We start from the raw sequence: 26,412 nt of genomic DNA, 5'->3' as shown, positions 1-26,412 counted from the left end.
GACTTGGTGCATAACCAGCTCCACTGTGTCCTAGTAGTGACCTAGGGCAAGTTCCATATACTGTCTGTCCTCAGATTCTGAATAAATAAAATGAGAATTCTGCCAAAAGTTTTTTTGAGTACTGGATATGTTGACATATGTACATGCCTGACATGTGATAGGTACTCAACAGGACTGCTCCCTCCCTCTCCCCACCAGGAAGATTTCCAGGGGTGGGTTTGGGATGGGCTTTGAAGGATGAGAGGATATCCCCAAAGAGGCTCACCTCTAGAGATTTCCCCTCACCCCTACCTCCTCTTATCTCCAGCCTGACCCTAGCACCAGGCTGGGCACCCAGAAGGTCTTTGGGCCTTTATTAAAAGCTTATTGATTCACTAACTCTCTCCCTTTGACAAATGTGATCTGTTTCAGAAGAGAAGCAGCCCTAATTCAAGGTTAATGCAGCAATGTCACCTAAAAACAAACAAATAACAACAGAACCCTGCCTCTTTCAGTTCTGGAAAAACAGAAATCTGCAGAAGCAAATGTTGGTTAGAGCTGTGCTATGATATATGCCCCGGGTTTGGCTCTGGGCTCTGTCATTGCCAACCCTGTGACCTGGGATAAGTCCCTTTGTGTCTCTGAATCTCAAAGTCCTCCTGCATATAACGGGACTTGAATTTCTCTCTCACATGAGCAATGATGGCATTAAGTAAAATTATGCATGTATATTCACTTTAGGAAATAAATGCAAGATGCTGTATACATGCCAGCAGTAATCATGATAGTGAAAAACATTTACTGAGCACTTTCTATTGTCAGACAGCACCAGGAGTATCATCTCATCAAATCTTTAGAGTCCTAGGAAGTAGTTACAATGATCAGCTCCATTTTACACGTTAAGGAACAGAAGCTTGTAGAGGGTAAGTAGCATGCCCAAGTTCACTCAGCTAAGAAGGGTTGGAATCAAGACACAAACACAGGCTGATCTGCTTCAGAGGAGCCCGTGCCCAGAGCTCCCCCATGCTGCCTTCAGCCACAGCTTAGGCAGAACTCAACCTGAGGTTTTCTTGGCCTTCTTCTGCAGGGGGTACTTGGAAGTCCTTAATTTAGGGAATGGTAAGGAGACTTATTATGAGGAAAAGGACTTTGGGAACATCATCAAGGCTGGGGAACCCATTCAACTTTGTTCATTTTTCCCCTCTCTATTTCCTCATTGGATACTCTCAGATCAGGTATATATATACTTCATGTGGCAGGTGATTCAGGCTCCATGGAAGGAGAGCAGCACATCCAAGGCCCATTCGTGGCCCAGAAACAAGCCTGGACTCTGGACCTTCTGATGAGAAGCCAGAGCTCCTTCAGTGCTACACTGGCTCAAAAGCCTCATTAGGTTGCATTGGTGTGGGGTTTATTTGCATTGGGATTGGATTGTACCAGTTGGTTGGATTGTACCAGTTTAGTTTTGTTTGTTTGGATTCACTGGGTTGAGTTTCCTTTGTTGATTTCCGTCCAACCTGACCTTGGGCATTTTGTAGGGCACTCTCAGTTGCAGTAACAGTAACCCTACTTAAACTAATTAAGCCAAAAAGAGAACTTATTGACTCACTTTGTTAGAAAGTCCAGGAGTAGCACTAGAATCAGAAACTCCAAGGACCCAAAAGATGGTGTCAGATTACTCATGTACATATACCTGCTGTCACTCTTGCTCCCATTTGTTCTCACTCTGTACCTCACTATGTCCTACTCTAGATGGTCTTCCTGTCTCTACAGGTGTCCTTCAGAACTTGTCCTTCAGAACTTGAAGTCAGAGAGTAGAGGGATTGGGAAGGGGTGACCTTAGCTCTACTCTTATATTTTAGGGATTCCACACTTTGGCTTTTCTAGGGTCCACATATTAAAATCTCAAGAAAGAATTTAATTGGTCTAGCTTTGTCATGTGCCCATCCCTGAGCCAATCACTGTGCTCAAAGACACGGGTTATTGTAAAAGACTCTATTCACAGAGGGAAGAGAGTATTCTGCCTGGTAACACCTTTTTCATGTAATGGAAGAGGAGCAGTTTCCCTGTAGGAAGAGGGAGTGTTCTTCCCATTAGAAGGTGGAAGAATGTCAGGCACACCCAAAGAAGCTACTCTTTTTTCTTATGACTGATGTCACTGGATCTGGCCTGGCCCACTCTATTTTGGCTGGGATCATTTCCTCTGAGTGTCTCTCTCTCCCTGACCTGTAGAAAGAACAGTGGTCCAAGCAGGTGAATCAGGGGGATCCTGCTCACTTCAGAAGAGCCCCAAAATGTCATCGCATGTAGGGGTGATTCATAGTGAAGTAGTCATATGACCTTAGACAAGCCCTGTTCGCCATCACTGGGCCTCAGTTTCCACCCCTATAGAATGGGAGTAAAAACCACCACCAGAAAGAAGACAGTGAGCCCAATAAGATCCTGCTTCAGACCTTATGCAGAACTAGTGGTCAATTAAATAGATGGATGTGGACCTCAACCCACAGGAGTGAGCTGGAGGTGTGGATGGGGGAGTTACTGTCACAAAGGTTTATGAATTCACTCATCACATTTGTTCTATTTACTGAAGTACCAGGTACTAATATATCAGCAAATCAAAGATCTCTACCCAGTGGTACTTGTAGAGAGAGGGAGAGGGAGATTCTGGGAGAGGGAGACACACATTAACAACAAACAATACATAAATGAATTATGTGGTATACTAAAAGATTACAGGTATGATAAAAAAGAAAAAGTCGATTAGGGTGAGGGGGAATGGTATAGAGGGGAGTAGATTATGGATTTAAACAGGATGGAGAGGATAGGTCTCACTGAGAAGGTGATATTTGAGCAAAGGCTTGAAGGAGGTGAGTAACTGAAGTTATGGGAGCAAATAAGAAAGCCGGAAAGAAAGTGGGGATGTAACTGGGTCTGTGAGTGAGTATCCTGGGACTGGGCGAATATGCACAAGTGCATGTGTACAAGCCCTCTGAATCTCAGCATCCGAAGGTCACATAGGGAGCACTGCACTGCACCCACAGCCTCCCATGTTACTGCAGGTTATTGCAGGCATCTGAAGTCAGAGGAATAGCAGGGCAGTGACTGAGCTGAAATGAGAACTCACTGGCCCAGGGCTTGGGAGCCTCATGGGCAAGAATCCAAGTCACCCTGTATCACCAGGGCTGAGCAATTCCATCATCGTCCATGCCTCTGTCTCCAGCTTTGCCTTGAGGGTGGCTGTCATCTCAGCTGAGGGCCACAGGCCATGCCAAAGGCAAGGGCAGGACTGCATGGCAGGCACAACCCCAATTAGCAAGAGGACTCTCCCACTCCCCACCCACACACACCGAGCCCCCATCAAAACTAAGATCATTAGATGATCTCCTCACCACAATTTTAAAACCACAGGGGACCATTCCAATAAACCAGCATTTTGGCTGTGGCTTCATTGGCGTTTTGTTTAGAGTGGCCACAGATACAAGACCTTTTCACTGCAGACAACTCAGTCTGGCATGGTGCCTTAACCCAAAGCATGCCCTAACTGGACCTTTGTTTTGGGGTCCTGAGAGGTCCCACCCTCCCTGCTTCACCTCAGCACAGGAGGATGCAAGGTAATCTCTTCTGTGAGAAGAGATTTCAGAGCCAGAGGTAAATAGGCTCATTTGCATTCATTTTCATTTAATTAAACAAACGTTTACTGATTAATCCTCCCATAGGTCAGACCCTGTGTTTTTTGCTGTGAGTGATGGACAAGCATGACAAGGCCTCTGCCTGTGGTAAATTGCAAAAATGACCACGAATTCTCACCTCTGCCTACCTGAGTCTTTGCAATGTCACTCTGCGGCTCTTCCAATCAGAGTATGAAATCTGTTTCTCTACCCCTTGACTCTGGACTACCCCTGTGACTCACTTTATTACCCATGACATTAAAGCACACGTCTTGGGAAGCACTTGGATCATGAGACCTGACCACCTCCTGCTCTTGGAAACCCTCTGCCACACCAGGCTTGCCTAGGGGATGATGACAATCATGTCATCTAATTAACACTGCCAACAGCCAGCCAGACTGCTGACACCGGCACGGGAACCACTCAGAAGAGCCCAGACCCAAGTGCTGGCTCATGGAATAGCGAGATAGTAAATGGACAGTAAGGTTTGGGTGGTGTAACGCAGCAAAAACTCACTGAGGAACTACTCATAAAGAGTCTATCTCAGGAGTTAGGCCGATGAGTAAAGAAGGGAAACTGGCTGATATGAGGCAACAGGGCGTAGTGGAGAGGATGGCAAACTGAATTGCCCAAACAGAACAGCCTCTATCAGCTCCTTCTAAAGACTCTCATGCAGCAATGTGTGCCTGGTGTTGCCAGATAGAGTTTTAAAGAGAAGCCAAAACTCAGGATATCTTTGCAAGATCTCCCAATGTTTAAATGTGGACAGTTTAGTTCTTTTTACACTATGTTATACTATGCAGGATGAGCATCTGCAACCTAATCCAGTTCACAGGCTTTTCACTCACAACTCGTAGCTGGATGAAAGGGAATACTTTAAACAAAACAGCAACAACACTGATGAAGAAGAAGACAACGATGATGATGACGACAGTTTAAAAGAGAGTTAAGTGCAGGAGAAATTCAGCATAGGGGCTTAGGAGCCAGGAGAGGCACCTGACCAACCTAAGGAGGTTCGGGAGGGCTCCTCACAGCAGGTGGCATCGGGGTTGGGTATTAAAGAATGAAGACATGTGAGCCAGGTACCATAGTGAGAACAGCCTGTCCTCAGGGCTAGGGTGGTGTCAGTGCTGCCGGTCTTGGGAGATGGTGTCCCTGTGATATAAGGGGAAGGAGCAAAGTGGCCCAAAGTGAGGCTGGAATGTGGGCAGCTTCAGGTCAAGTTTATACTTTATGGACTAAGAAGGTGAGGACACGGTGAGGTCATTCAGGGAGGAGCCTTGGGAACCAAGGTTCTTTGTGCCTCAGTTTCCTCATATTCAAACAGAGTTAGTCACCACACCCCTTAACAGCGCGTGTTTGAGAGTAGAGCACCATTGCTGTTAGAGCACCATGAAGAGCCACTGAAGGTGTAATTCATTCATGTTTTCTTTCAGAAATGTTCTCTCTCTCTCTTTCTCTCTCTCTGTAAAAGCAATACAGCTCCTTGTAAAATGTTCGTAAAATATGAAGAGTACAAAGGAGACCATTTTAAAATCACTCGCTATCTCACCACTCAGAAACACCTATGACCAACACTCCGTAGACACTTTCCCAGTCTCTCTACCCCACGCGAAGTGTAGTTTGGGAGCCTGTGGCTGGTTGGTTTTCACAAATAGGAAATTAGAACCACTATGCAATTTTGAACTTTTTTCTTTTAGTGTCATTTATAAGTGACACTAAGTATTTTTAGTGTCATATGTTTTTCTAACACAAAACATCGTGTTATATGTTTTTCCATGTCACTAAAAATTCTTCAAAGAAATAACTTTAAAAATAAGAGCTACCTCATTCTTTAGTCTTCCACTGATTTGCATTTCTCCTTCTTCTCCTTCTTCTTCTTCTTCTTCTTCTTCTTCTTCTTCTTCTTCTTCTTCTTCTTCTTCTTCTTCTTCTTCTTGTTCTTCTTCTTCTGCCATTAAAGACAATGTCACAATAAATAACCTTGTGCATTTTCTGTGTATATATGTGTGGGCATATCTATGAATTAGATTCTTAGAGGTGCAATTTTTAGGTCAAAAGTTATGTGCATTTCTTTAATTTGCACAATTTTTTTTACAATTTTGCTCTTGCAAAATTGTCATTGATGACTATCTCAACAGTATATCAAAGTGCCAGCTTTTCTAGTTTGCATTTGATCAAAATTTTTACTCCTTTTAATTCAGTAGTTAAAAATAGTTCTATTTTAATTTTCATTGCTTTCACAATGAGAAAGGAGTTGACGTCTTTTCAAATAAAAACCTCATCTTACTGCCCCAATAGTGCCCCCGTGCTAGAATTTACTTAACCCGTCTTTCAAAATTCACTATTGAAAATAACAATGTGATGAACACCTTTGTACATAAGTCTTTGTCTGTGTCTCTCCGTCTTTCCTGGGAAAGATTTCTAAACACAGAATAACTGAGGGCAGAGGGTGCGGCCTGTTAGACACTTGCTATTGTTCCACACTGTCATGGAGAGCATCACACAAACCCTCCCACCAGCAGCAGCACTCACAGGAGCCTCCTCACCTTCCTCCCCAGCACTTTTAAAATTTTTAAATGAGTGCCTATAATAAGGAAAATTGGATCTCAATTTCATTTACATTTCTTTGATTTCTCATAAGCCAGGTTTAACCTTTATTCCTAGGCCATTTATATTTCTGTTTTTCTGAATTCTGTCTTTTATCCATGCTTCCTCTCTGAACGGGTCTCTGGTGCCAGGTGAAACAGCCGATATTTTTAGGCAGGTCAAATCGACATATCACTGATTAAATTCCTACTATGCAGAAAGTACGGAGCTAGGTGTTTTGAGAGATACAAATGAGATGCGATCATTATTCTTACAGATCTTGTGATTTAGCTGAGCTGACAAGCCCATACACAGAGAAAGCAATTAGAGAGCGAACCAGACAGTCTGTAATCAAGTGCTAAATGGCAGCTTGGATGCTACGTGCCGTGAGAGCCCAAAGAGGAGAGAGAATAGCCCAGCTGGCTGGTCAGGGAGAGCTTCTCGGAGGAGGAGCCCCATCCAGGGGCTGTGACATTTAAAACATGACTATTACATAGTGACACACATTTCTCTTTTCTCCAGCAAAGAGGATGGCACCTCAGTGGCTCTCGTAGCACTTTGTGAGGAAATCAGTCTTAAAAAGATAAACCAGTTGACTGGGTCAATCCTGCCAGCATTGGTTGGCCATTGTCATTGCCATTGAACTGACAGCGACAATGGACATTTATTGAACTTTGACCATGCGCTGGACACTGTATGCTAAGTGTTTTGCGTTTATTATCTCATTTAAGTTCCTGACAAGGAACTTAAGCTTGTGAAGTAGATTCTGTTCTTATCCCTTTTATACATGTGGAGGCTGAGATTCATTTCAGAATGTCACTCAAGGGCATCAGTGAAAGTGGATGAGCTTGGTCTCTGATCTTGTTTGTCTACTTCCAAGGAATGTGCTCCATGGCTTGGTACAGTAGCCATGGTCCAAAAGCCTTCCCACCCACCAAGTCACCCCTGCTTCCTCCCACCGGAGCCAGAAGGCAAACCCTTCATTGAGGGGAACACATTAGAGTCATAGAACGCATGTGAGGCATTCAAGACCCCACTGTGATTAGAATGACCCAGAAGCAGGTGCGAGCAAAACTGTATTGAAGGCTTTAGCTGGCAAGGAGGAGCAGGGGGAGCACAGAGAGCAGAGGAGTGTCCTCATGCCCAAGAGGGGACAGCGAGTCGGGAAGGAGAGTGAGTCTTCTCTTTGGAGGCTGCGGTAGCTGAGTCAGCTTGAGAGATGGGGCAGAGGGGCACTCCAGGAAGAGGAAACAGCCTTGGCCAGAGCCAAGGTAAAGTGTCGTATGGACCTGAGGACAGGCCAGACATGGTCATATTGTGTCCCTCCCATCACAGCGATGACCACACTGCATTGTCATCATCTGCTGACCCACCTGTTCTCCCCAACAAGCCGTGTGCTCCTCCAGGAGAATGACTACATACAACCCTCCCCTGTGAACTCAGCGATGACAGAAGGCCTGGCCCATATGGGGCAGGGAACACACATCTGTGAATGAAGGTCAGGACCAAACATCTCCAGCATGAAGTCCTTGGTACTCAGGACCTGACAGAACAACCCCTGATGGCAGGGGCCAATCTCCTTCTCCTTCCTGTCCCCCAACACTAAGCTGCCAAGCACAAGCCTGCAAACAATGTAAGTGTAGCATTTACATAATGACTATGTGCTAGGCACTACCGCAAGTGTATTACACTTATCATATCCTCAAAAAAAAATCCCATTACTCCCATTTCACAGGTTGGAAAACTGAGGCACAAATAGGTTAAATAACTTGCCAAGGTCACTTAAGAGACATTTCATTAACAAAGCAAAGCCATGGGAATCACACTGGACCTCAATTCAAATCCCAGCTGTACTGCTTATTTAATACTTGCTGTGGGGTCATTAGTTATATTCTCTAGCCTCAGTTTCTCCCTTTGTGAAATGGTAATAATAGTAACAGCTTCACAGGTTTGTGGTGAGGAGTAAATGATATAAGAAGAAGGCCCCTAACCCAGTGTTTGGCATATAGCAGGTATTCCGGAACGAGTTAGTAGCCATTAGTTTTACCCCCAAGTCTGGAAAGCTGTCCTTCCAGTGGGAAGGACAGCATGTTGTCCCATTCTCTTCTTGGTCCTTTGTCCTCAGACAAGACTTCCTGCTGCCACACGAGCCACTCGCAGGAAGACCCGCGAATCAGACCCCTGCTCCACTTGGGCCCGCTGTTCCCCCGTCAGCAAATGTCTTCCGTACACATCTTCCCTCTGCTCCCAGCTGCCAGCAGGGGCCGGCGTTAGAGAGTGTCTTGGCTCTCATTGGAAGAAAAACAAACTTTGCAGAAAAATAAACACTTTTTTAAAAAGTCCTGTGGTTTTACATTCAAGACCTAATAGTTTTCCTTTTTTTCCCCTCCAGATACCACAAATCTGCTGGAGGGGAAAAAAAAGGGGGGAAAGTGACCAAGAAGCCTAGATTGTTCTTCCATGCAAACATGCATCAAGAGGGCCACAGTCAAGACCACTCCTGGGTCTCGGCCGCAGCAAGGAGACCTCCAGACAGCTCCTTGGAGACTAGGGTCCTCTCCTTCCCATCCTCCGAACCATCTCTTCTCCTCGCTTCCCCAGCCCCTCTGGAAAGGTGAGTCGGAGCAACTTTCCTTGCCTGTTCCTGTTGCTCTGGTACTGTCATGAGCAGACACAGGCATGAATGTCAGTGAGACCCAGACAGAGGCCCTCCTGAGATAAGCCTGTGGCATTTTAACTCACAAATACAGTCGCCTCCCCACAGTAAGGCTCGCTGGCCAGTGGCCATCCCGTTCCAGTGACAACTCCTAAAATAGGAAACTGTTTTGTAGGGAAACACAAAGTCATTGCCTTGAGAACAGCCTCCACTCCAGCTGTCCATCCCACAGCAGGGCAGGGAAGAGAAGCCCCGCGTGTCCCGATCGGCAGTCCAGTGCTGTGGCAAGCGAACCACGCCCTCGGACAGCCCCCTGTTTGATTGTCCAGAGCCTTGGCCGTGCCATCCTGCTCTAGGTGGCAGGGGAGGTTGGTGAGTTCAATGACTGAGAGGAGGCGAAGTCCATTCTACAAGAACTAGCACACAGTAGGTGCTCTGTTCCTTACTATTCCCTTAGATCCAGAGATCCTGAACCTGCCCTGTGGCTTCAGAAGCTCTGGAAGCATCCTCCATATTAGATAATAGTTTGTGCCCACACTCTTGCTTGTGAATGAAAGCATTCACTCTAAGTGATCAAAGACCGAAAAAGGCTAAGAACCACTGGGTTTTTTATTTAACTTTTTAATGAGAGTTGAACTCTTTTAGAGGCAAGGACCTGCCTCATTTGTCTTGGTATTATCACAGCATAGGGAAAGACAGTATTTTGGACAGTCAGTGGAATGAATGAATGAATGAATGAATGAATGACAGGCAAATGGCTTATTTCTTCAAGGAATTCAGAGCTTGGTAGAGAAGATACACAAGAAATAAGTATAATACAAGGCATAAAATGATGAAAGTCTAAAGAAATGGAAAAATAAGGAGCTGCAGAAACTCTGAGTAGACATAAATTCCTCTGGCAAGGCTGGGGAGGTGGAATGGCCGGCTAAGCAGAGCTGGGACAACCGGGGGCTGAGGGGAAGAGATTCTGCAGATAGAGCGGGGAGGCAGCTGGGAAGTCATTTCAGGAAACATGGTGAGAAAAAGAATCACGAACTTTAGAGAGACATGAACTTTTTTTTAAACTGTGGTTTTGCATTCAGGGCCTAATGGTTTTTCCTTTCTTTTCCCATACAAGCTGTCCATTTTGGCGAGAGGAAAGAATATGTTCGAGGCAGGGGTGGGAAAGAGGTTTGGAAAGAGAGATTGAAGCCAAATCCTGGGGGGTCTCAAATGCCAATCTCTACGAGCCCAGCTCTGCAGCGGCTGGGAGGTCCGGCGTGGGGAGGAGAGGGTGAGGGCCAACCTGCCCGCCCACCTCTGTGAGGGGAGCTGCTGCCTAGCCCGAGGTGAGGGAGGCTCAAGTAGACAAGGCTGGGAAGCGTGGATGGAGAAAGGGGACAGATGTGATGGAGGGAAGGGGGGTCAAGAAGTTGGCAAGTGATTTCACGAGCAGGATGGTGAGGAGGAAGCTATCCTCAGAGAATTCTCTGATATTCCCCAGACTGTTATTGGCCATTTTGTATGTTCAAATAACAGTGAATTTCAAATGGTTACATTAAATTCAGTTACAAGACTGAAGCAAAATAACATATACAACAAGATAAGATTTTAAAAAGATGAGCCAGACTGGAATAAATACAAAGAAGCACAAACTGATGACTTTTTTCACATCTCATTCATGTTCAGTGATTGCTTCCAAAACTTCTGGTTTTCTCTGACCTGACTGCCCCACCCAGCTGCCTCGAGGCCTCTGCTCACAAAGACTCTGCTTTGAAACCCTGTCCCCTCACTCTTTCTTACCAGCCCCTTTCATCAGGAAGCCACCTTCCCAGGTAGTGACAGTGATGGACACAAGGCTGGAGTCTTCTAAGGGTGTCCAGCCCAAAGTTATCAGCATCACAGATACATGTTACAGGGCCAAACTTTCCAACCCATTCTTTCCTCGTATCTAAAGCTTGATTCAACACCATAATAATAAGAGCAGCTACAGCTGTTATTATAATGTGACACGCACTGCTCTGAGCACTTTACATAAATACAAATTCATTCAGTGCTCACGAAAATCCCCACGGGGTGGGTATTAACATTAATGTCACAGATGGTGAAACTGAGGCACAGGTCTTGGCTAGTAAATGCAGAAGCCAAGATGCAAGCCCAGGATGTCTGTCTTTGGGTCCAGGTCCCTCACCCCAACTCTCAACTGCCTGTAATTAAAGACCCAGCTCTTTTCTTCCCACGCTCTCACGAATGTGCTACGTCAGTGGAATTAATTGCTCACGAGACTTTCCTGAGAAAGAGGTTAATGGGTGATTTTTCTATGCGTGTGATAGTCCTATGAATACATGCTCTAAAAAAAAAAACCACAGGAGGAATTGTTGAATGTGAGGCACTTTGGAGGAGCAGTAAGTTGCACCTCTCTATGTCCTGCTCCTGATATTCCATAGCGGCCTGAAGGGACCAGACACTGAAGCATTCTCTGCCTCCACATGCCAGTCTGAAAAGTGGGCTTTTAAAGTGGACATTAACCTAGGCCCGCAGACCCACAGTAAGAACATAAGTTAAACACGTCTCAGAGAGGAGTGTCAGTGATTTGCCCATTTGAGGCAAGTAAGATCTTCTCAAGAAAGGAGCCACGGTCTTTCAGAGGTCACAGGAAGAACTCAATTCTTCATGCAAAAGAGAAACATAATAATGGAGAAAATCTGACTAGGAATGGAGAGACTAGGGTTTCGGTGCTGGTTCTGCCACTTCCTGGACACATGACTACAAAATAAAGCCTGTCTTCCCAGGTCCGTTTGGCCCACCAGGTCAGTGTGAACAGTCCTTACTCAAGGGCCATGATTTTGCTCTTTTGTTACCTTAACCCAAGTTTTCTATCATTTGAACTTCTACTTACTCCTCAAAGCCCCATGGAAATGCCCTCCCAGAAGAGGGTGGAATTAGTCTTTTTTCCACTAGGTACATGAGACACTTATTGATCTCTCTCACTAGTGTTTATGTGTTTTGCTACTTTGTATTTTGTATATTTGTTTAAGAAAGTGTTAATTTGACATAATCTCCCAAGTACCTACTATATGCTATAGGTTGTGCTAAATAAATACTGGGAATGTAATGAATAAGGAATTGTTATGGGCTGAACTGTGTGCCCCAAAAAGAGAAGTTGAAGTCCTAACAACCAGCACCTCAGGACATCCCCCCGTGTGGAAATAGGGTCACTGCAGATGTAACTAGTTGAAGAGAGGTCATGGTGTGGCAGGGTGAGCCCCTAATCCAATACGACTGGTGTCCTTCTAAGAAGAGGAGGCACAGGAAGAACAGACACAGAAGAAGAATGTGACAGCAGAGGAAGACACTGGAGTGATGCTGCCACAAGCCAAGAAAGGCCTGGAGCTGCCAGCAGCTGAAAGAGGCGAGGAAGGATCTTCCCCCAGAAGCTTCAGAGACAGCATGGCCCTGCCAAAACCTTTATTTCAGACTTCCCAGCCTCTAGAACTGTTGACAGGATAAATCTCTGTTGTTTCAAGCCACCCAGTTTGTGGTGCTTTGTTATGGCAGCCCTAACAAACTGATAGAGAAATGTTCTTCGTTTTCGAAGAACAATACATAAACAGATAACTATAAAACACCATGGGAATGCAGCGATTTAAAAAAAAAAGTTTTCTGTGGAAACGCAGAAGACATGACATGTAACTCAGTCTTGGAGGAGGACCAGGAAAGATTTCCCAGAGTAGGCACAACTGGAGCTGGGTTTTGAAGGATGAATAGGAGTTCACTGGGGGAAAGAGCACTCTAGGTGGAAGGAACAGCAGCACCATGTGTGAATCCTCTTCATCTCTCCTGCTGGATTTTGTTCCCTGGTGGCCTTAGCACAGTGCTTGCCCATGACAGAAGCTCAGCACATACCTCTAGAACTTGCATTAGAAATTGGACTCTGTAGACAAGAAGAGAGAAACAGATGACAGAGTGTGGGTGGCTGCCACCTAGAGACGTAAAAACTGAAATCACCAGACTTCCCAAATCGAGAGCAGATGGAGGGCAGCAGCAGAGGCCAGAGAAATGAGGCAACACAGGCTGGGCTGACTTTTTAAAAAAACTGGGTTGTTCTCTAGGGCTCCAGCTCAGTGGGGAAGGAAAGCAATTTATGGCCAAAGGAAGTAGGCTGACAGTAAACAAAAATACAGTGACCCCTGAGTTCCCACTGGACAGAAGATAGATGGTGCCGTCGTAAAAATGAGATTAATTTTAATAAGGGCTTTCACCAGGCAGCAGACCCTGGTGGCCAGAGGCCCGTCAGAGGGCTGATGACAGGCAGCGTTGCTGATGGATGAGGCTGACCCCGCAAGCTGAAGACAAGGGGAACAATCGGAAGCTTGGGACTGGCCCCTGGCTGTGGATTGGGCAGCTGCTGTTTGTGCAGATTCTTTGTCGCAGTGGTTGGTGTCCTGAAGCTGAATGCCCACAGTCTAAAATCTCTAAACTGTGGCTCATTGCCTGCTGGGGCCAGAATCCTCTGTTCCCTCAATTTTATGTGGGACTGTGCTCCAGGAATGGTAAGTTCACTACCTATAAAGACTATGGAGTTGCGCTCCATATAGGATCACTGAGAAGATGCCTTTTGTCTATTTTCTTTGCTACAGGACAATCTTGCAAAGACTGTGATCATTCTTGATTCAAATCAGCAGGGTTCAATTTAGTAAACACTGTCTGAGAACTCACTGCGCAACAACATTACGGGAGAGTTGGTTAAGAACTAGCTCCTGCCTCCAAGAACTTCCAAGAGGGAGAGCAGACTGTGCCCTGACTCTGACAAAAGAGTGAGCCATGAGCCTGACTACTGACTGAGCCCTGACACTGACCACAGCCTGAGCCCTGATCCCCCTATAGACTCAGCCCGGATCTTGGGTGGCAAACTGAGCCCTGAACCTAGTTATAGATTAAGCCCTAGGCCCAACTCAGACTGGGCCTAGATGTAGCCTGAATCCTAGTCCTCTTAGACACTGAGTCCTGATCCTGGGCCCTAACTCTGACCCAGGGCCTCACTCACAGGTCCGTATTATTGTGGGATAGGGGAAATGGCCAATGAGAATGTGTAAATGGCTCAGTGTGTCTGGAACAATGTTCAAATCCTTGACACTTGAGACAGACATACTTAAGTCTGTCTATAGCACCATGCGAGGCACAGCATGCCACCGTTCACATGCATGCTTACCCCACTGGTCTGTGCTTTCCTGGAGGGCTGTGTTTATTTGCTTGTGGGCTGGGTTGCTGTCACTGAGCCTGTTCTTCTTCCCCACTCCTGAACACCTACTGTGTGCTGGGTCCTAGTCTGGTAGCAGAGACACAGAGACAAACAGCCTATAGCCTGGCACAGACACGAGTAAGGGCACTATTAGGCTTTTAATCATTCACTTAATCAACGAGCCAATGAAAGGGATCACCTTGCAGAGAAATGGTGCCCCACGGGGTTTATGAGCTGAACACCTGCCAAACAAACAAAACCAGCCCTCATGATTTTCCAGCACTCAACCCCCCTGGCATCAGACAGCCCAATTTCTTGTCAGCCATTTCCTCGATTATGTATCAATAGATGTCACACGATCAAGTCCTGGCTCCCAAGAGAGCGTTTGAAAAGTCAAAGATGTTTGTCTAATGCAAACCGATGTCATGTTGGGAATTAGTTTGACTAATAGGCCTTTAATTAGATCCTTGTGAGGTCTGGGACCAAAGCAGAGGCTTCCCAAAGTTTTCCTTTAGAAGATAAACTATCCCTTCCCCCAGATTGCCACCATAAATCTCCTTTCCAGTGTGCACACAGAACGGCAGGGCACGGCGTGGGTCTGTTTCTCCTGCCAACCTGAAGTCTTGTGCCCAGCCACCCAAGGGTGAAGTGCCTGGGGGCTTCTTGCAGGTCAAGCTGCCTAACCTGAGGAACCGGGGGAGGTGCCTGGCCTGTGCCATCTGCCCTGGATGGGGACCACAGCTTCGCACCAGGGCCAAGGAGGCATTTTCCCAAACAGCGACAGGAAATGTTCCCTTTGTCAGCCCTAATAACCCTTGCAAGGCCGTCTCCGGAGTGGAGATGTGATAGGATGTGATCTTCATCCAGGGCATTTCTCTCAAGGGAAGGAACCTAGAGACCGAGAGAAGCTTCCAGGATGAGGTCATCATGCCACCCAGGAGGGATTTCACACAGAATAATGTATGCAGCCCACCAGGCACTGGACAGCACATTATAATGTTGTGATTCATGCTGATTCATTCTTCCACCTTGAACTGACTCAAGACGTTCTTGAATACACACAGCCGAGACCAGCTCCCCTCCAAGCAGGCAGCAGGGCCTGGTCCCCGCAGGTCCCTGACTGTTTGATTACTACCAGTTTGTGGAAAGTTTGCAGAAACTGAAAAAAAGCAATTAGAAATGCTTATAGATAGGTGGCATTGCTGTGACAAGACTTATTATATTTCATAAAAGTATTAGTGCTCAGAAAAAGATGGAAAATTAAAAAATAGTGTTTCATCACAAATAGCTTGAGAAGTGGGGGCATGGAAGCTTCTGAAGTGGGTCTTATTATTGCTACTTTATACATAAGAAACTGAGGTTTGGGGTGACTAATTTGCCCAAGTCCAACTAGCCATGTGGTATAGCTGGTCCTCCAACCCAGGTCCTCCAGTGATGAGAAACTAAATCGCGGGTATCCTGTCTTAGTTCGGCAATCAACTTATGTAGTGAGAAATTTCCTCTTCAGGGCCTCTGTTACCCCATACATACAATAAGGGAGGAGACCCTCAGTTATCTTGAAGACCACTTCTTACTCTGACACTCTGGAATTGATCACAAACCCCTTCGACAGAAAGGAACCTCTGAAGTCCTGTGGCTAGCCTCTCATCCAAAGCAACCTGGACTCCTGCAGTCCTGGGATACCCTCCGTGCTTGGTTGGTCAGAATTAAATGGTTCTCTGATTTTCAGGCTAGCATCTTCCTTCCAAGGGTTTCCCCCATGAGCGTTGGGCAGAGTCCCTCTGTTGTCCTCAGGATCCTTACCCCTAAGGAATTAGTCCCCAGAGATGGGCCTTGTTTTCACTCTTACCAGATCCCCTCGAGCCAATGCAGGTACACCTTGTACCTTGATTGGTAAGAGGGAATTCCACCCATCCACCCAGGGCAAAGCTCACCTCTAGTGCATGAGAATCAGAAAACAACCTATAAGCCACTTGTGTTTTTCTTTCCCTCTGGGGAAAGCAGTGAAATTCCCTTCTATATTTAAACACTCAGCTATTCCATCCCCTGAGGGGCTAAAGACCCCAAAGCTTCCTATATACTTTTATGAGAGTCCCAAGGGGTGTGGGGAGCACCTAGTAACACTCCCAAGGCCTGTGCTGGCTGGACACTCATTAGAGCCACGCCATGCCTGAGACACAGGCAGCACAGGACAGTGTATATGTGATTTCAGGCCACAGATCCTAACTCCTGCCACGCCCTGTCATGTATACAGTCTACCCCAGTGAAAGTTGCCCCCAGAGACTCCATTCAACCACCCATATCTAAAGAGAGGAAATGAGCTAGAAAGGAAACTGGCCCATCCATGTGGCAAGCCAACCTCTTCGACCTCCCACCCCCAAAACCCTGACCCATTGAAACCTCTTCTAAGCTCCCTCTGCAACAATTGATTAGGGAGCAGAAAGCTGAGTCTCTGTCAGTAATGAATGAAATGATCGATTATAGGCTCAGGGAGTCCTGGAAATTTGGAAATACATAAAATTTCAGAGTCAGATAATCAGGGAATCATACAGCAAGCATTTATTGAATACCTATGAGATGTCAGGTCCTGGAGACTTGTAAGTACAGGGAGTCTAGAGGCAGAGAATGCCACAAACTACTGTCATGGACTCGGAGGGTCAGAATCACCGGAACTATTAAATAATAGAATCATAAGACATTAGGCAAATAAAATCTGGAGTCACAGGACCTTGGGAAGCCAGAAACTTAGGGTCCCACAGAAGCAGTAGGGGTTGTTGGAGGCCTCCAGATTTCGTGCTGTTTCAACTAAGCCAACCCAGCCCCATGGCAGGCAACCAAGTTCAGGGAAAAGGCAAAGTTTCCACCCCAATGTCAGGGGCAAGGGAGCAACTGGGACAAGTGCCAGGAAGAGGAAACTGACCTAAAGAATGAGAATGGGGATAAATGGCAGGAGCCCTGGTGAGGCATGAAGCTGCCTCTGAAATGAAGATCAAGGGCAGAAGGACTCCTGATAGGATAGAAAAGGCCACAGTTGGAGGCAGACCTGGACTGGCTTCATATTTCAAAGTTGAGACAGGTCAGCCTATTGCTGGGCAGCTCTGATGGAAAGAGTTTGCTTGGATGGAGCTGGAATCAACATTCCTATTCTGTCCTGGTCTACCTTCTGCAAAGGCTAATGGAAGAGGATTTATGATTCTTTGCCCCACATAGGCAAGGGCAATCCTGGCAGGGTCAAGGACATAAGCAGTGGTAGGAGGCTTAAGGAATGTTCACAGGAGGTGAATATCTCAAATATCAAGGGTGTAAGGGGCATTGAGATGATGATGATGGAATAAGACATTGGCATCAAATGACAGTGGTCCCAGAGGCTCGGGGCTGTGCTCTGTACATCTCCCGCATCTCTGCATGGCATGGCCCACAGCACAGGCAGAGACTAGCGGTGATTGCTGCTTGCCTGGTCCCCCACAGGGTGCTCACAGGGACCTCTTATTCTCCCAATGGCAGATCTATGGAATGCCCTTTCCCTGCCCCTGGGTGGCTCAGGGAGGCCCTGGAGGAGCCATGTGGTGGGCTCAAGGTGTAACATGCAAGCTTAAGTGTCTCTAAAACAACTAGTAAAAACCCTGACCAAATCCAAACCAGATGCCCCTGGGCGTGCAGGGTTGAGAGCTGTCAGCACCACTGCATTTTCACCTGCTCATGTGGGTTGCACCTGCAGGCGGCAGGAACACAGGACAGCTTCAGGCTGCCCACCAAGTTCGGCCCCACTGGGTTGCCAGCGTGGAGGCCCTGAAGGGCCAGAGGGGTAAGGCCACAGACCTCTCTTGGACCAGTCTGGTTATTCTTCCTTTTCTCTCAGTTCCCAGTACAGGCTGTCAGAATTTATTAATGAATGAAGTATATGCTCCCTAGCTACAAGAAGTTGAGCATGTTGCCTCTTTTCTCCAAGCTGGTTTTCCTATAAGCAACACGGACATATTTATGATTACCTCCAAGTTTACTGGATAGTACATTCATTCAGTTGGACAAATATTTACTGGGCATTTATTGTGGGTTGAGAATTGGACTAGGCACTGGGAATATAGTGGTGAACAAAACAGCCATTACTCTTGACTTCATAGGGTTCACAGTCCATAGAAGTAAACAGGCAACACAAACCTGCACACAAATGGATAAATAATTTACAAATTGAGTTAATGCTTTGAAAAGGGTATGCTAGGTGCAAAGAAGGCATACACAGAGCAGAGGCTGAAGGCAGGCTCCCTGAAGAAATAATATTTAAGCTGATACCTGAATGTTGCATAGGAGTAAGCCAGAAAAAAGGTATGGGGTAGAGTGCTCTGTGCACAAGAGCAGCATGTGCCAAGGCCCTGAGGCAGGGGAGTGTTCAATTCATTTCCTCCTTGTGAGCAGAGAACAGAGAGAGCAGGCAACACCGGAGATTTTAGTCTGCTGACAATGGAAGGCCCCCAAAGTGTTTCCCAAAGGGCCCTCCACTTGATTCTATACTTACAGCTTTAGAAGAAGACTTCAGTGGGGAGTTGAGGTCATGGGTGAAGTTTCCTCGCCTCGGGCCTACAAAAACCTCCAGGATCTGAGGCTCCAGAAAAGAAGGGATTGGCATGGCCAAGAAGTGCTGGGGGCTAGAAACTATGTAGCCCTTCTGGCCCCAGGCTGCCTCTAATAATCGTAATGTGCTCAGCACCATCCTTGACCCCATTTGGTCCTTCTAACCGTTGGGGAGGTAGGCAGATAGGACAGGGATCCTCAGTTCCCTGACCCAGTTGAGGAAACCAAGGACCAGAGAGGGAAGTGAGCTCCCCATGAGTCAAGCAGCAAGTTAGTGACTTGATTCCAAGTCCTTTCACCTGAAATTAGGTCAGATCATTCCCAAGAATGAGCACTTTATCGAGATCCCTGCCCTACAGAGATGGACAGCCTCAAACATGGAGCTAGAACGTGGGTGGAAAAGGGATATTTTAGAGGCTGAAGTCCCACCAGACAAGGACAGATATGAGGCCCAAAGTGGCAAACAGAAGGTCTGGGAGCGCTGTGGATGAAATGAGAGAGCCTATATGAGTCACTCCACCAACAACTCACCACTGCAAACGGCTATGAGCACAATGCTGATCACCTCTTCCTGGACCCAGGTCTTCCCTTTGGCCTAGAATGCACCTGATGAGACTAAAAAGCAGCAGCTCTGCCCTCAATCTGAGGAATTCCTGGCATGATTGCCAACTCCTGTGACCGTCAAGGCCAGGACGCGGAGCCCCTAGCCCCTCCCTACCACCTCTGGAGAGGTCCCTCCCAACAATTGCCACAGAAGCTTCCTCAGTGTCGTCTGGGCAGGTCGGGGTCCACAGGGGCAGTCACCCATGTTTCTCTAATGATATCTCTGCTGCAGCCCAGGCTCAGCTCTTTCAGCAGCCATATCACAGTGGGGGAGTCTCTCCCCATCTCCTTGGACCAGCAGCAGCCCTGGCTCCCCTAACAGCAACATTTGTCTGAAATGCCCCTCCCAGCCTCTTCCTTGGTGAGCATCTGTCTTGAAGACTCAGCTCAGCCATCTCCTAGTCATTCTCTGAAGCTCGGAGCAGGCGTCCAGTCCTCCTCCAGGAAGTTGCCTGATTGCAGAATGAGTGAGCAGCCTCTCCTCTGGGCTCCTGCAGCCGATTCCTTTCTCTTGCTTCTCTGTGAGGGCAGGGTCTGTGCCTTCCTTGTTTCTGTCTCCCAGAGCCTAGCACACAGGAGGTCAGTAAGTGTCTATATCTCTTCCTCTTCCTCTTCCTTTCCAGGAATCAAATACAGCAAGGGCCTTGGTCTATTAAAAAAAATTAATGTATAACTTGCATAGCAGTTGTTAAAAATCTCCCAGTATCTACTAAAACGAAGTCCTCCTGGCTGGCTGGCATTGGAGGCCCTTACCAGAGTCAGCGCTGCCCACTCCCCCGCCGCACCCAACCCCACGCACGCTGCAGTCCAGACCACAAGCCAGGCCCACGCATCTCCAGCCTCCCTCTCTGCTCTTCCTCCTCTCCCTCCCTCCTGGCCAGTGTTGTTAGGTAAGCATGTTGAACCTCATTTCAATCACCAGGTGCCTTGGGTTATGACAGAACCACTCTAAACCTCACCTATAAAAGAGCCAGCTATGGAACGGACCTTAGGAAAATGTCCATTTCCCTTTTCCTGCCTTCTCTCCCAGAATAAATTGTTTTCTCCTCCAAATCCTGGAGCTAATCCCTCTTGCCCAGGAAGCCTTCCTGACCTTGCCCCTCCCGTCTTTGTCTCCGGCTTGCTCCAGCACCCTAGAAGGCTCTGGGGCAGGACGGAGCCGCCTCTAAGCCTGGATAAAGGTGAAATCCAACAGTTGGGAGAGGTTATTTTTGGACCCGACACAAATGCTAAATGAAGAGTCCTCAGCCTTCCAAGCAATCTTTGCTTTGTGCTCCAAGGCCCAAAACTAACATTTTCATAATAATTTTCCAGTATCAAAGTGATAGTTTTGATTCAAGACAGCTGAAGCCTGCAAAACTGTGTGGCGGCCCCTCCCGCCCTCCAGCCAAACATGTGCCTCTGTCTCTATTTTAACACCTTTGATAATCATCGAAAAATGCGCAGCTCAAGCAGTTTTCTCAGCTTTCTGACCATAACGGAGGCCTCTGGAAGGAGGCCGGTCAAAGTCTGTTTTCCTTCTGCATGACTCTGAGCCTTGGGCTTAGCGTTCCCAGCCTGCCTGCTTTTCGACCTCCCTCTCTACATTCCATTAGTAATGTCTGATGAAGGAAATGGCCTTTCTAGTGCTATTAAAGAAGGGGGGAGCCCAAGAAATACAGTAACACAATCTCATGGAAAACTGATATAATCTTTTCAAAACTATAAAGATCGCTCACCCAGAGGAACATCTGCATGGAAAAAGAAAAAGGTTTTAAACAAACTGGAAAGGGGTCGAGTAACTTGTAAAGGCCAGAGTGTCAGGAGACTGCTGGCTCGTCCATGGCCTGCTGTCACTCCGCAAGGAGAAGGCCATCCTCGGAGGAGCCAGTTCCCTCACCGAGAGCTCCCACCATCTGGAATTCATTGCAGGAGGGAACACTGGCGTTTGTAAGAAGAAACTTGGCCCTACAATAATTGTTCCTTAATCAGTATGGTCTGAGCCCCAATGGAGAGGTGAAGGACAGCAGGGACAGGCCAGAGGTCCAGGACCAGAGTCCAGGCCCACCCCACTGCTCTCATCCTTGGACGCCCTGACCACCTCTTCACAGGAAGCAAGCTCAGATCAGATTCTAGGCTTTTCTCCTAGCCAGCCTTTTGCTGCCCTGAAGAGAAAGAGAAAGAAGTTATTTGCAGAGATTCATTTGGGGTCTTGTGCCTTCCAGCTTCAGAGGCTCAGAGAAGACTGGACCTAATGCAGCAAAGTTCCTCCTGGGGCCCTGATTCTCCAGGTCCCCATGTTCCCTGCCATGAACTCACAGCACTTTTGGTGGTGACAGCAAAGGTGGCATCTGCCACACCTGGGAAACCTGACAAGAGATGAACTCACATACGTGGGCCACATTGACTTAAGGTGGACCTAGCAAGGCCCACACTGGGTGACTCAGTCTTTTCGACAACCAGAGTTCTGCAATGGAAGAGGTTAGCATGGGCCCCAGTCACAGGGCCCTTAGAATAACAGGATCTGAAGATCTGAGTTTCTAACTTTCCAAAAGGTCTTAGATTCTTAGCAGCAGAGAACTCTGGAAACTTTACACTTTTCCTGCCTCCCTCCTTCGAACAGAGGGTTCTGAATGCTGAACTCATCTCGGCCCTGGTTGAACAGCTTTGCTGAAGAGGTATTAGAGTTGCTGCAGTCCCCCAAGCCTCCAGGAGCTGAGAGCCGTGTGACAGCAGAAGAGCCCTCCATCCCGGGCAAGGAGTGTTCCTGGGCAGGGGTCCCTGCCCCAAAGTGCTGGGCTGAACCCCAAGGGCAGTGTGCTTCTCCTTGGGGTACTCAATGCCTGTCTACCTCCTTACTTTTCTGCTCACTCTGAGCTCTCCCTTGCAGGACAAACTCCCCAGTGGTAGCTTCACTCACAGTGTCCGTGCTTCTGACCCCCAGATCTCTCCCTCCAGCCTGTCTCTCCCTCTCCTGAGTTGAGACCCCTGTATTCAACTGCCTACCAGATAACCCCTCCCCGAGCTCTCACAACCTCTGAGACCCACAATGTCCTAACCAGAACTCTCCCTCCCCTAAAGTGGCTCCTCCTCACAGTTCCCACATCAGACAAGGCACTGCCATCCATCAGGTGCCCCACACTGAGGCCAGGAAGTTGTCCCTGACATCTCTCTTGCCCTCTCCCCCCAGTTCCCGAGACCTAAAGAGCTGTCAGTCCTTCCTCTCACAGATTTCTCAAATTGATCTTTTCACCCCCACTATCAAGCCCTGGCTCAGGCCTCAGCTGGGTCACTGCAGCCTGTTTAGGACCAATGGCCTGAGCGCCCACTCAGCAGCCAGGGCCATCTTTCTAAAACTCATGTCTTAATTTGTTTCTTTCTGCTTAAATCTTTTCATTAATTTTGTGTAGGAAATACTCCCCAGTCTGTCACTGTACTGGTCCAAGTAGGTTAGGTTATGCTATAGTTAACAAATATGCCAGAAATTTCAGAAGCTTAAAGAATGAATATTTCTCACTTATACTGTGTGGCCATTGAGGGTGGACAGGGGCCTCTGGCCATCATAGTCACTCAGGGTCCCAGGCTGCAGGAGCAGCCATAGTCTTTACAGTTGACAGTCACTGTGTTAGAAGAAAGACATCCATGGAAGCCCAGAGGTGACACACACCACTTCCTTTCACAACTCCTTGACCATAAGTAGTCATATGAAACCATGCAACTACAAGGAGGCCAGGGAGGGCCACCCTCTCGTATGCTTAGAAGGGGAAAGCCAGAAATAGTACCTCAGTCATGTGCTTCCTTTGATGACTGAATGCCCATGCTCTCTCTTACCTCTGTGCCTTTGCAAAGGCTGTTCCCTCTGCCTGTCACCCTCATCCCCACACTTCACTTCAATAACTACTACCCATCCCAGGATCTCAGCTTAGACATTACTTGCCCTGAGAGGCTGACTCTGAACTCCGTACTCTGGTACAAGCCCCTCCTCTGAGTCTCAAGGCTTTATTCACACTCCATTATAATTAGCTACTGTCTACATTTTATAAAAATGGGGGCTTGAATACTTTGCTTATTGCTGTATCCCCAGTACCTGCTCACATGCCCATATGAAAAGATAATCAGAATTGTTGAATGAATGAATGAATGAATGAATGAATGAATAAGAGAAACAAACCAAGATCCCACTATCAGAAGTGAGAGGCAGCCTGACTGCTTCAGAAATAAAACCAGCAGTCCATGCTAAGTGAGTTTCAGAAGGTGGACATCCATGGGCTGGTGGAACAGAGGAGAAGAGGGTCTCAGATACAGCACCCAAGGAAACAAGGATATGCTCCATGGAGAATGACAACTTAAGCATTAGCCCCAGCAGTAAGAAGTCCATCACAGACTCTGTGGGACTCCCTGCCCCCAGCAGTCAAGGGTGAGTGCAGGGTACAGGCCAGTACCCAGCTGACTGAAGTAGAGTATGCCCGCAAATCCAGAGCCAAGGCTGCTACCCCACAACTTTCCTGAGCCCTCTCTCCCCTCCTCCAGACTCCTTCACCTGCTCCAGAACTGCTAAAATGCAGAGAAACTTTTTAGTACACGTCATTTCTTGAACCTAGTACTCTCCAAGAACAGAAACGTATGTCTCTCTGACTCCCTAGCAATTAGCAGTGTTTGGCATATAGTAATAGTTCAATTACTGCTTGCCGCGTCTTACTCTGATCCACTTCCTATTCTCCAAGCCCTCAGGAGAGGTCAGCCTGCCTGGTATCTGCTATCCCTCTGTTACCAAGATGTTGGCCTCTGTTGCCTCCTCCATTCCATCCCACACCACCGTGACATCCCTAGGAGCAGATAGGGATATGTGCACTGAGTGCCCAGACATCACCCCTCCAGCTCCAGAATCTCAGCCAAGTTACTGTCCCATATAAAGCCACTGGGCCAGCCTCCAGGGCATCCCTTCTGAGGCCTCCTTGGCCAGACAAGAAAACAGGGTCTGTTCAGTGTAAATGACGTCAGGGACTCCAAGCTGAGAGCCCCAGGGATAGTATATAGGCACTTGATGGGATCCACTTTGGACTGTGGTCAGAGCCCAGGGGCCTGGGATTTCCAGTGATTATCCTTATTCTCTCCCCTCCCTCTCACAGCTCCCCAATCTGATCAATCACCAGGACTTGCAAGGCCTACCTCCTAAATGTCTCTGGAATTCATCCATTTCGCTGAATTACCACAGCAGCCCCTCACCCGCATCCCTGCCCCCAGCCTACTCTCCACTATGCAGCTAGACTCATCTTTCTGAAGCCCAAAAGAGCTGAGGTCACACACCCTCTTAAAGCCTTCTTCTGGAGTCAATATTAAGGTCTCCAATATTATACGTGTTCTAGTCCTAGCTCCGTGGTCCCCACCCCGGTCTCATCTCTTGCCCCCTCTGCCCTCACACTCTACATTCCAGCCATATGTACATTTACAAATGTACAATATTTCGTCCACCTCCCAGCCTGGCACATGAGGTTCCTTCTACCTAGAATTCTTCTCTCCTAGAAAATAGCTATTCTCTTTGATACTTGTCTCACTCTTTACCTCCTCTAGGAAGCTTTGCCTGCACCCCTGCTCCATAAGAGTCAAATGTTCTCTTCTGTCCCCACAGCCTCCCAGGCTTTCTTCTGTTATAGCACTTATCATCATAACATGTTTTCACTTATTTATTCACCTGCATCTCATATCTAGCTGGTCAAAAATATCTGTGGAAGAAGGATGAGAGGGAGGAACGGGTAAGTAGCTGAATCCATCCAGGACGGAGCTGAGTAGGAAAGACACAGAGGCTGGAGGACGTGGGAGAAATCTCTGAGGGCCGGGTGATCTGAGAAGGCTTCCTGGATGAGGAGTGGCTAGAGTAGATCCTAGCAGGACAAGAATGGTTTCATTAAGGGAAGAATAAAGTACAGGAAAGGGGCAGCCAGCTTGTTGACACAAGGCCTCAAATAACAAGCTAATGAGTTTGGACTTTATTTTGAGGTCAACAGGGAACTATTAAAGGATTTTAAGCAGACTATAGGGTGTAGCTTATGATGAAACCATGATGAAATCTCTATGTTAGAAGGGTCTCCATGGCTGTGGTGTAGTGTGTGGAGACCAGCGACGGGGATGTCACAGACACTGTAGGAGAATGACGACAGCCAGCACTGAGGTGGAGCACACGGGATGAAACCAAGGGATGAGTATGAGACCCTCTTAGAAGGAAGAATCGACAAGACTCGGTACCTCATTGGATGCGAGAAGAGAGAATGGAATCAAGAATGCTTCTGAATTTTCCCAGCTGGGTGGCTAGTCCATGCTAACAAGGCTTTGTTTTTCTCTGGACACCTTGTATATTGAAGCATCAGGTGGGATGGAGGGGTAAAGATGGCCACTAAGCAATCGCTTCTCCTTGATGCTTAGCAAGGGCCAGAGCACATAGTAGGTGTACAGTTAAGATAAATTGACTTAGCATTTTCACCAAGATGGCACCCAAAGCTAAGAAGGAAGTCCCTGCCCTTCCCAAAGCCCAAGCCAAGATAAAGAAAGCAATGCTAAAAGATGTCCACAGCCACAAGAAAAAGAAAACACCTTCCGGAGGCCTGAGACACTGTCTCCAAAGGCAGACTAAATATCCTCAGAAAAGGGCCCCCAGGAGAAACAAGCCTGACCACTATGCTATCATCAAGTTCCCCTCCCCCACAACCACTGAGTCAGCCATGCGGAAGATAGAGGATAACAATACACTGTGTTCATCGTGGATGTCAAGGCCAACAAGCACCAGATCAAACAGGCTGTGAAGAAGCTCTGCGACATCCACGTGGCCAAGCTCAACACCCTGATCAGGCCTGATGGGGAGGAGAAGGCATATGTTCGACGGCTTCAGACCATGGTGCTTTGCATGCTGCCGACAGAATCGGGATCATCTAAACTGCATCCAGCTGGCTAATTCTAAATATAAAAAATTTACTATTAAAAAAAGACAAATTGACTTAAATTGAGGTGATTGTCTCCATATCATAATCGGGCAGATATCCCCGCATCTGAAGACCCCGTCAGTCCCAGCTCAGGGAAAAGGAGGGGCCTGAGCGGAGGTGGGCGTGCCCCCCGGAGGTCGGATAGGTAGCTCTGCCCAAAGACACAAAGTGGGC

General features: G+C 47.4%; 1 long non-coding RNA gene and 1 pseudogene across 1 annotated transcript in view; one reads left to right on the top strand and one right to left on the bottom strand.

Moving 5' to 3' along the window:
* The window catches only part of LOC119039832 (uncharacterized), a 48,276-nt gene extending 28,446 nt beyond the window's left edge, over positions 1-19,830 (bottom strand). Inside the window, exons 1-2 of the long non-coding RNA XR_005080700.2 lie at positions 19,214-19,830; positions 5,474-5,598 (exon numbers count right to left, since the gene is read on the bottom strand). This is a non-coding gene — a long non-coding RNA (uncharacterized LOC119039832). The remainder of the gene's footprint in view (positions 1-5,473; positions 5,599-19,213) is intronic.
* Positions 19,831-25,746: 5,916 nt separating this feature from the next.
* LOC128628604 (60S ribosomal protein L23a-like) lies at positions 25,747-26,191 on the top strand (annotated as a pseudogene).
* The last annotated feature ends 221 nt before the right edge of the window (positions 26,192-26,412 follow it).

This window comes from Artibeus jamaicensis, unplaced genomic scaffold (genome assembly GCF_021234435.1).
Source record: "Artibeus jamaicensis isolate MK-2021 breed Jamaican fruit bat unplaced genomic scaffold, CSHL_Jam_final contig_866, whole genome shotgun sequence".
In the NCBI taxonomy this organism is placed as follows: domain Eukaryota; kingdom Metazoa; phylum Chordata; class Mammalia; order Chiroptera; family Phyllostomidae; genus Artibeus; species Artibeus jamaicensis.
This window is presented reverse-complemented; position numbering and strand designations above follow the sequence as displayed.